Source organism: Macrobrachium nipponense, chromosome 1, assembly GCF_015104395.2.
Source record: "Macrobrachium nipponense isolate FS-2020 chromosome 1, ASM1510439v2, whole genome shotgun sequence".
NCBI classification, from domain to species: domain Eukaryota; kingdom Metazoa; phylum Arthropoda; class Malacostraca; order Decapoda; family Palaemonidae; genus Macrobrachium; species Macrobrachium nipponense.
The window spans coordinates 195,428,872-195,439,571 of record NC_087200.1 but is presented as its reverse complement, the minus strand read 5'-3'; the positions used below and the strand labels follow the sequence as shown (position 1 = coordinate 195,439,571).

Genomic DNA, 10,700 nt, shown 5'->3' with positions numbered 1-10,700 from the left:
TGTAGAGCTGGTCTTGAAGCTATTATTTTACCTGAAGAGGTAGAGGATAGTGCTTTTCCTTCCACTTTTGCTCCTCCTGTATCACCCATTCTTAGCCCTCCTTCATCTTTACCATGGACTCCTTTACTAGGTTCCCATGCTTTTGACCCTAATCCCATTGCCAGTCTTGAATTTAAGTTTGACAGAAAGTTTGAGTGATTAGCTAATTCTGCAATGGAATTAGGTGCTTTGTTCAGAGCTTTTGTGGAGAAAATTTCGAGCGACAGTGCAATGAAAAGTGTTAGTGCATTGTGAGGGAGTGTAAGGAGGCTGTGGGTTTGCCCAAGGGCAGTTGCTCCCTTCATTGAACCTGTTGTATGCTCCCAGGTGTTGACAGAGCGTCATTGGAAAGGCATCTGAGGCAGTGCTATGCGAGTGTCCTCGGACACGGATGTGTCGTTGCAGGACAGAAGGTGGCATTGAACATAGCGGCGTGGCTTTGCAACCTTTTAAGAGGCATTTGACAGCTGACATTTTGCCTCTTCCAGGTAAGAAGCATAGAGAGGTGGTGTTTAGCCCTCAACCCTCTTGTAGTTATATGGTACCATCTACTGAAGCGCCCACAGTTCATGATTGTCGCTCGCCATGGGACAGTCCAGAGTCAATTGAATCTTTCGAGCTCCCAGTTCTGGCGCCAATGCGTACTTCACACCACAATGAGTGCCATTCTTCTCCTAGATGCACAGGAACAGTACCAGAGCACTCTAAGTCTGCTATGAGATATTTGGCATAAAGTGCAGAGCATTTGGCACCAACGTTGGAGCATCCATAAGTCCTACAGATCAGTCTTCTTCAACTTTAGAGGATCCAACTTTCGCCCCTCTTTGTCGACAGTTGCAAGAACTGATGGGAGCTCTTACTATGGTTTTTTCCTTTGCTTTCTGTGTGTTTACCATAAGGTATGTTTTCCTTAAATGCTCTTTTATCTCCTCTCCCATTCCATTCTTCCATCACTTCAACATTTCTATGATAACACCCTTGATTTTGCTAGCATTAATTACTTGAAGCACCTCCCTTTACTATGATACATAGTAAATGATCTGAGCCAGTGACTGTTCCCATTTTAGATTTTTTGATATGCTAAAGAAACATACCAAATTATGTTTTCTTTCCAGTGCCCCTTGCCTTTGTAATGCCCACCTAATTGCTTTAGGATACATGCACATATGGTATAATCTTTCTCTTTGCCCGATATACTTTTCTTGTACTAGCTTCATTATAGACTCCCCATATTGCTGATTTCTCTGGGATGAAGCCAAACCCACAAGGGATTGAAATATTCCTCAGAGTTCCTTCCATCACCTTTTCCAATATTTTCAAAGCATCTTTTAAATAATTTATTTCTCTGTAACTTCCACACTGCAGTGCATCCATTTTTTATTACTGTCCTATACACTTTTCTCTGAGCCTTTCCCTTGATGGGGTTACATGTGAAATGAGTTCTCTCCACCCTCCTCTGTAATGTGCTCTTCCTGCCTGAACTCAAATCAGGCCTGGGTTTCTTATATGACTTTATGGGTTTCCTACTACTTTCATATTTACTGCTCCTCTGTTACTCATCCCTTCTCATTTACAATCCATCTCAGTATATGTTCCAAACACTGAAAACTACTGGTCACTGTCTCATTCGTAAAATGATATCCTCAACAAACGTTAACCATGATTCTAAAATTTATATGCTTGCTCCTTTACAAAATCTTTCCCATTTTCTTTGACAATACCAGTGCTTCTACTGCACAGAATGGTAGAGGTCTTATGTATCCAGCTAAAGTCTTTGCTCTCTATTAATGATATGTTTTTGTTTAACAACGGTCATTTGATGACAAAGGCAAAACAAATGAAGTACCAAAACAGGCCATATATATATATTTGGTCTGGGATTGGTAGAGAGAAGTCTTAAGCTAAAATAGTAGTGCAAAAAGTCTCCACACTTAACAGTAATATGTGCGCAATTCATCCTGCTTAGTCTGTCGATCTCCACATTTCACTAGTGAAAATAAATTGGGCCTCTACTTATTTCTGTACACAAAAATGTGCAAGTCTTGAACATCAGTATGGCCATATGCTAAAGAAAACAAGATACAAAGTAATAAAAAACAAAACTGCAATTCCATTAACTTTCTTACCTCATATAACACATTTTTACGAATCGTTTTGTTTCTTTGTCGTTGAATCAGACTTCTAGGTGGCAAGTTTTCACCACTTTAGAGGCTAAAGTTTTCCAAATTGTGTGATGATCTGAAAAAAGATGTAAAGTAGAAAGATTAGAACACAGAATTCCAACTTGGGTCTAATATTGTAAATCTTTTGTGAAATATGAAGTTAAAAAAGTACAATTTATTCTGAGACATATCTTTCAAAAATTGATGTTTGTACTGACAATTTGTGTTCATTAGGGCAAAATGGGAATACTGTACAATGTATCATAATTCTTTCACGAATAAGGTGACCTGGTTTTATCAGTAAAACACGAAGTAACCCGACTTCTCCGTCAACAAATTAAAGGTATGAACCTTCTCATGATATGGCTAATGGCCCTGACTAGACACAAGGCAAGATCTTAATCATTCCAAACCCTCACTGGCAAGGCAGGGATTACAAAATGAACACAGTGGTGGCTGGTACTGATTTGATTTATGAATGTTTGGTTTTATGACCTGGCACTAAAACATGAAAATTTTTTTAATCAAGTTGTATTTTTCATAGCTAACAAAGCTGAGGTCTTAGCAATAGGATAATCTTCTAGCACCAGTTGGAATCCAGTTAAAACAATCAAAGATTGTAAAGTAAGGAATCTGTGGCATCTGGCAATTCATGTGTATATTAGGTGGAAGCTGGTCACCAACCAGGCCTGGGAGGCAGGCAGTAAACATTAAGACCTCAGGTTTATTAGCTATGAAAAATACTAAAGATGGAACAAACCTTTGGTCTCTACAATAGGATAGACTAATACTTGGAGGGAGGTACAAGTATCCTGAACTGGCTGGGGGTTCAGCCCACCTGACCACCATTCCTAGAAGCTCAAGTTCTAAAGAATGAGGTCTGAGTCCGTGAGAGAATAGATAAGTGAATATCTAAAAACTCAGCCTGCTTGGTTTAAACAAAATGAGACATGACCAGGTTCATTGCATTCGTGGAAGGTAAAGAGAACTCTGTCTGTACAAGCAACAAACACATAGGCCACAGGAGTTTGTCACCACTCCTCCCTCCCCTTGCTGGAGAGAGGAGTACATATGTGCTACTGAGAAGCAGATGTGTCTACTGTATACGAACAAATCAAATAGTAACTGCAACCAGTATAACTGCCACACTCATCTGTATCAGACCAGTTTCAGCATATGACATGTCTGTTCTTCAACCCACCCGTAGGAAGAATAAAGGGAAAAAAAGGAGAAAGAAGGAGACCAGTCAACTCACTCATCCTCTCTTCTACACTATCATCTTGTGTAAGATAGAAACTGTCCCACTAGGGGCACTGGATGAGCTACACAACTTGTTGGGCAGCCACCACCGGACCCAAGGAAAAAGTGTCCAAGGAGCTGTGGGCAACGTTCTTCAGGTAAAAGGAAGTGAATGTGGTTTGCCAAAGCCAGGAACCAGCATTCAAAATTCAATGAACAAACAAGTTCTTCTTAAATACCAGAGAAGAACCCATCCCTCTGATGTCATGGCCTTCGAATTTGTCCTAGAATTTGTGGCTAAGACTCAGAATCCCTCAGTGCATGATGAGATTTGCCTCATTTTCTATTCTCTCACTGAATAAGTTTGTGGACAGCAATCAATTGACAACAGTGATAAATGTGAAATAAAATGCACAATGAAAGGTTAAATTATAATTGGCACAAGATATCAGTGGCAGAACTAGCAGGTAAGGAATATGTCTGATTAATCACCTCAAGCAGCCAGAATGAAACTGTGTTCTTGGATACCTCCCTTCTGGAACAGCTGAGCTGACAAAATGTCAACAATACCTGGGCCTTAGGTGAAGAGTCCTTTTTTGACAGCAGTGCAGAGCTCTGATGGGACAAAGCAATAACTCCTGAGGATTGCTGTCCACAAACTCATTTAGTGAGAGAATAGAAAATGAGGCAAATCTCATCATGCACTGGGGGATTCCGAGTCTTAGCCACAAATTCCAGGACAAATTCGAAGGCCACAGAACCCCAATCCCTAGCGTGTTTCATGTCATAACTCAGGCTCTCCAACTCTTCTTGAGGAAGCCAAGGCCAAAAGGAAACTGTCTTCAGAATCCGATTCCTGTCTGACAATCGACATAGTGGCTTGAATGGAGCTCGAGTGAAACTACTCAGGACCACAGTAAGATCCCACACCGGAGGTGTGAGTTCTCTTGGTAGACAAGATTGTTCGAAACTCCTGAACAACAACAAGATATCCCAGGATGAAGAGATGACCATGTCCTTCAGGTGCAGAACCAACTCCAAGGCAGCCCTGTAGTTTATGACAGCCAAGACAGAAAGACCTTTCTCATCCCTGGGAAAGATAAAGAAATCCACTATCCGCTGAAGAGAAGTTGAGTGGAGAGAAACCCCATTGACAACACCAATCACAGTAGATGGCACATTTGCCCTGGCCAACTGCTGATGAAGATCTCAGGAGATAGCTGGACATCTGGCCGCAACTTTGCGAGAAAAGCCTCTCACTTGCAGGAGATACTTGATAGTTCCCAGCCGTGAAGAGATAGGCACTCTAACGACTGGTGAAACCTTTCCACACGAGGTTGGCAAAGGAGGTTGCGCCATTGGGAATTTCTCTCGGAACCTCTGACAAAAGGGACAGATGGTCTGGGAACCACTCTTCCTGAGGCCACAGAGGCACAACCAACGTTATCCTGAGATTTCAGGAGCTCATTACTCTGCTCAGGACCTGACAGATCAGGCAGAACGGAGGGAAGGCATACACCTCGAGACTGTCCCAAGGATGCTGTCGAACAGTGGTTCTCAACCTGGGGGGTGCACCCCCATAGGGGGGCATCAGCAATTTCCAGGGAAGGTGCAAGCCCTAGGGAAAACTGAATAAAGAAATTCTCTAATTGTATTTGTTATTCTCTTAACAAGTGAAGAACTAATATTCAGAAGTTTATGAAAAAATGCAAAAGTATCACCTTATAACGTTACTTTCCTAGAGTCTACTACTATAGTTAGGCTCGTTGGGCTTACAACGTTTTGTAATTATGTATTGACCTAACATCCTATCCCTCAAAACCCCTTCTTTTTCTCTTTTTTCTCAAGTCTGGGAGGGAATTTTACTTACATATATATGCAAGGGGGGCGTGGAAGTTTGTTTGGAGGTAGGTGGGTACCACCATTCAAGTCTACTACACCGCACCGGGTGCATAAAGGTGGTACGCATAGTACCACCAAAACTCCTCTTTTCAGATAGGGACTTCCAATCATTCTGTAATTTCGGTTTGAAGAGTTTGGAGCAAAATAAACAGTATGACACGATGCCAGACGTATGATGAACCCAAAAAAATGATATTGTAATGATACAATTAAGTTTGTTCATACTTACCTGGCAGATATATATATAGCTGTATTTTCCGAAGTCCGACAGAAATTAAAAAAACTTACGACACACGTAGTGGGAGTCAGGTGGTTAGTACCCATTCCCGCCGCTGGGAGGCGGGTATCAGGAATCATTCCCATTTTCTATTCATAATTTTTATTTCCACTGTCTCCTGAGGGGAGGTGGGTGGGTACTTAATTATATATATCTGCCAGGTAAGTATGAACAAACTTAATTGTATCATTACAATATCATTTTGTTCATGAAACTTACCTGTCAGATATATATAGCTGAATCCCACCTTTGTGGTGGGAGTAGACAGAATAGAAGATTTTAGGAAACATATATATGCAGATAAATGATATCTTGATTCCTTACCTGTTAGCATAGCTGACTTCGTGGTTACTGCCGCGTAAGTCTGCTTGTGCTATAAGAGTTGCCAGCGAGGTAGAGACCTATATAGCTGGTGCACTCAAGATGATCTGTCAACGGGGGCGTGACCACGATGTGACTAGACCATTGACCATACACTGAGGGCAACGAAGTAAAAAACCACCTGGCCTAGTCTACCAAAGGTATACCACTAAACTAGACTAAAGAAGGGAGATCCGCCTCGGGCGGTCAACCCCACAACCAAAAAAAAACACACACAATTAAAAGCTCATCTAACCACTAAAGGAAAGGATGAGTGCTACCTCCTGCCCCCAAAAACAGTGTCTGCAGCGACGTATGGTCCAAGCGACGAGCAATGTTCGTATGTCGCTTTCACCTCCCGCAGGTAGTGTGAAGCGAACACCGAGTTGCTCCGCCAATATGTGGCACTCAAAATGTCACTGAGTGCCATATTTCTGTGAAAGGCTATCGAGGTCAAAATAGCCCTCACCTCGTGGGCATTCACTTTTAAAAGCTTCATGTCACTATCACTACATGTGGAATGAGCTTCCTTAATGGTGTCTCTCAAGAAGAAAGAAAGCGCGTTCTTTGACATGGGAAGATCGGGCTTCTTAACCGAGCACCACAAGTTGCCCGAAGGTCCTCTACAGTCCTTCGTTCTGTCTAAATAGAATTTGAGAGCCCTGACAGGGCACAGGACTCTCTCTGGCTCATTACCCACGATCTCTGTCAAACCCTTGATTTCAAATGTCTTGGCAAGGGTTGGACGGGTTTCGTTCTTTGCTAAGAACATAGGGCTTAAAGAACAACCGCATCCGAGTTCTTAAACCCAACATGCTTGCTATAGCCTGGATCTCACTAACTCTCTTCGCCGTCGCCAGAGCAGTTAGAAAAAGTGTCTTCCTTGTAAGGTTTCTAAGCGAAGCTAAGTTGAGCGGTTCAAAATTACTGGACATCAAAAAACTTTAGAACAATGTCTAAATTCCAAGAAGGGACTCTTGGTTGAGGTACCTTCGAAGTCTCGAAAGACTTAAGAAGATCATGAGGTCTCTGTTGTTGGCTAAGTCCAGTCCTCTATGCCTAAAGAATACAGAAAGCACACTTCTGTAGCCTTTTATCGTAGGTACCGCTAAGCGAACTTCATTTCTCAAGAAGAGAAGGAAGTCTGCGATCTGGCTCACAGTAGGTAGAGGTGGAGGAAATGTCTTTCTTCCTGCACCAGCTCCGGAAAACAGCCCACTTGGATTGGTATACGGCAATAGAAGAAGGTCTTCTTGCCGTTGCGATTGCTTTCGCCACAGGTCTTGAAAAACCCCTCGCTCTGGCCAACTTCTGGATAGTCTGAACGCAGTCAGACTCAGAGCGGGGAGGTTTTTGTGATACCTCTCGAAGTGGGGCTGTTTGAGTAGATCTATCCTTGGAGGCAGAGTCCTCGGAAAGTCTACAAGAAAGGACATGACCTCTGTGAACCAGTCGGTCGCTGGCCAGAAGGGGGCGATGAGAGTCATCCTCGTTCCCTCTGATGCCGCGAATTTTCTTATCACTTCCCCTAGGACCTTGAACGGGGGAAAGGCATATACGTCTAGTCCCGTCCAGTCCCAAAGAAGGGCGTCTACTGCTACTGCTCCTGGGTCTAGAACTGGAGAGCAGTACAGCGGGAGTCTCGTTGTCCTGGAAGTTGTGAAGATGTCTACGAGAGGACATCCCCATAACTTCCACAACCTCTGGCATATTTCCTGATGAAGAGTCCACTCCGTCGGCAGAAGTTGACCTTGTCGACTGAGCAGATCTGCACGGACGTTTCTACCCCTGATATGAATCTCGTCAGTATAGAGACGTCGTGTGCCTTCGCCCATAACAGGATTTTCTTTGCAAGGAAGAACAGGGATCGGGAGTGGGTTCCTCCCTGTTTCTTGAGGTATGCCAGGGCTGTGGTGTTGTCCGAGTTGATCTGCACCACATTGCCGGAGACTTCGTTCTGAAAGAACTGGAGCGCCAGATGAACTGCTGCCAGCTCCTTGAGGTTTATGTGCCAGGACACCTGTTCCCCTCTCCAGGTGCCTGACACTTCCTTCCCCCCCAGTGTTGCTCCCCACCCGTGGAAGACGCGTCGGAAAACAACACTAGGTCGGGGTTCTGAAGCTTGAGGGAAAGACCCTCTGCGAGCTTCAAAGGGTCGGTCCACCATCTTAGGTGTTCCTTTACCTCTTCTGATAACACCAGAATCGAATCCAAAGTGTTTTTGGTTTGCTTCCAATTGTCGGCAAGGAAGAATTGAAGAGGTCTGAGGTGCAACCTCCCTAGGGAAACAAACTTCTCCAGTGAGGAAATGGTCCCCAGCAGACTCATCCATTCCCTCACCGAGCATGATTCCTTCCCCAGAAAGGTTGACACTTTGCTTAGGCAATCTAGTTGTCGCCCCCTGGGACGGAAAAGCCCAGAAAAAGCCCACAGGCCAGTCCATCTGAATCCCCAGATAGACTAAAGACTGAGAAGGGGTCAGATGTGACTTTTCGAGGTTCACCAGAAGCCCCAGGGACTTCGTTAACGCCAAAGTCGTGTGAAGGTCCTCCAGACACCGGTCTTTCGAGGAGGCTCGTACGAGCCAGTCGTCCAGGTAGAGAGAGATCCTGACATTGGAAAGATGAAGCCACCTCGCAATGTTCTTCATCAGTAGGGTGAATACCATGGGAGCAGTGCTGAGTCCAAAGCAGAGAGCCCTGAATTGAAACACTTTTCCTTTCAGGACAAACCGCAGGTATTTCCTGGACTGGGGGTGGATGGGGACGTGGAAATACGCGTCCTGGAGATCTAGTGAAGCCATCCAATCCCCCGGTCTCAAGGCTCCCATCACTGACTGAGGTGTCTCCATCTTGAACCTCTGCTTGATGACAAAGAGGTTCAGGTTGCTGACATCGAGTACCGGTCGCCATTCCCCCGACTGCTTTGGCACCAGGAACAGTCTGTTGTAAAATCCAGGGGAATTCAAGTCGGAGACCTGTTCTACGGCGTGTTTCACGATCATCTGATCTAACAGATCGTAAAGCACTTGTTGCTTTTCTCCCCGATAGGAAGGAGACATGTCCCTGGGTGTCGTAGACCGCGGGGGGGGGGTGGTTTCAGGAACGGGATCCGGTAACCCTTCTTTAAGATGTCCACGGACCATTTGTCCGCACCTCTCTCTTCCCAGGCTTGCGCAAAAAGCTGAAGCCTGGCTCCAACCGGTGACTGAAGGACTTCTGCTTCACTTCTTGTTCTTGGCCAGCGCAGTGGCTCTGCCTCTGGACGTGCCTCTTCCTCGAGGGGCTGGTCTCGAGGAAGAACTACCTCGAAAGGGCTTCGATTTCTTGAGAATCGAAACTCCCGAGGACGAAGGAACCGCAGGTCTCCTTGAAGATTGTGCGAGGAGATCTTGCGTGGCCTTCTCCTGAAGACTGGTCGCAATGTCTTTTACCATAGCCTGGGGGAAGAGATGATCCGAAAAAGGAGCGAAGAGCAAGTCTGCTTTCTGTGACGGAGAAACAGATTTAGCTGTAAAATTGCAAAACAGGGATCTCTTCTTCAAGAGCCCTGTGCAAAAGTGAGCTGTAAGCTCCTCCGAACCATCTCTGACGGCCTTGTCCATACACGACATTACGCTGGACAGCTCCCCCAGACTAATCGATTGTTGGAACTCCTAGACTTGGCATCCAGAACTCCCAAACACCAATCTAGAAAGTTGAAGACCTCTAACGTCCAAAAGAGGCCTTTAAGGTGGTAGTCCATTTCCGTAGTTGACCAGGAAACTTTCGAAGAGGACAGGTGAGACCTCCTCGAGGCATCCACAATGCTGGCGAAGTCTCCTTGGGCTGACGAGGGAAGTCTAATACCTACGTCTTCTCCCGTCTCATACCAAATGCCAGCCTTCCCACTAAGTCTCGAAGGTGGCAGGGCAAAAGAAGTCTTTCCCTGGGACTTCCTTTTCTCCATCCAGTCATGGACCTTACGAAGAGCCCTCTTAGTTGAAAGGGACTTCTTCATTCTGACGAATGCCGAGACCTTGTGATCTTGGAGAAGAAAGTTGTGAAGGAGGAGAGCGAGGAGCTTCCGGGTGAAACGTCTCTCCAAACTCTGATTGAAGAAGGCGGGTCAAAACCTGGTAGTCGGAAGAGACTGCCGCCAAAGGTTTATCATCATCCACTTCAACCGAAGCGTCGCTAACCTCTGCATCCGACACAGGTGAAGTTGGAGGCAAAATAGGCTGGACCAAGACCATCTGGTCTAAGTTCCAAGAGGCGCGTTGCTGTGAAGGGAAGGTAAAGCTGACTCATTAAAAGGGAAAAACTCCGGTGGTATCTAAGACCCGAAGTAACTTGCAAAGTCTCATCACAAACAGGTGGGAGGCGACGAAACTCCACATCTTCGTCCACCCGAGCGTCCGCTGGCGCACACCTGGCGTCCACTGGCGCACACCTGGCGTCCACTGGCGCATACCTGGCGTCCACTGGCGCACGCCTGGCTGCAACTAGCGCGGGATTGGCGTCCACTCGCGCGCCGCTGGCGTCCACCTGGCGCACGCTTGGCGTCCACTGGCGTGCGAATGACATTTACTAATGCGCGCTTAACATCTCGTGCGCGCTCTGCCTTTCAGCTGGTTCACTCTTAGATGCCACTGGCGTTCGCTTGGCTTCCGACCGAGCGTCAGGAACGTGAACTTGCACCGAAGCGCTCACGCAAGTATCGAGCTCTCGCACCGCAAGCTT

The 10,700-nt window shown here is 45.7% G+C and overlaps 1 protein-coding gene across 5 annotated transcripts in view; it reads right to left on the bottom strand.

Annotated features, from left to right (window-relative positions):
* The window catches only part of LOC135219980 (uncharacterized), a 130,368-nt gene that overhangs the window by 109,641 nt on the left and 10,027 nt on the right, over positions 1–10,700 (bottom strand). For all 5 annotated transcript variants that reach the window (XM_064257246.1, XM_064257241.1, XM_064257245.1 and 2 more), the window contains exon 2: positions 2,166–2,277. The gene's annotated coding sequence lies outside the window, so the exon portion shown is untranslated. The remainder of the gene's footprint in view (positions 1–2,165; positions 2,278–10,700) is intronic.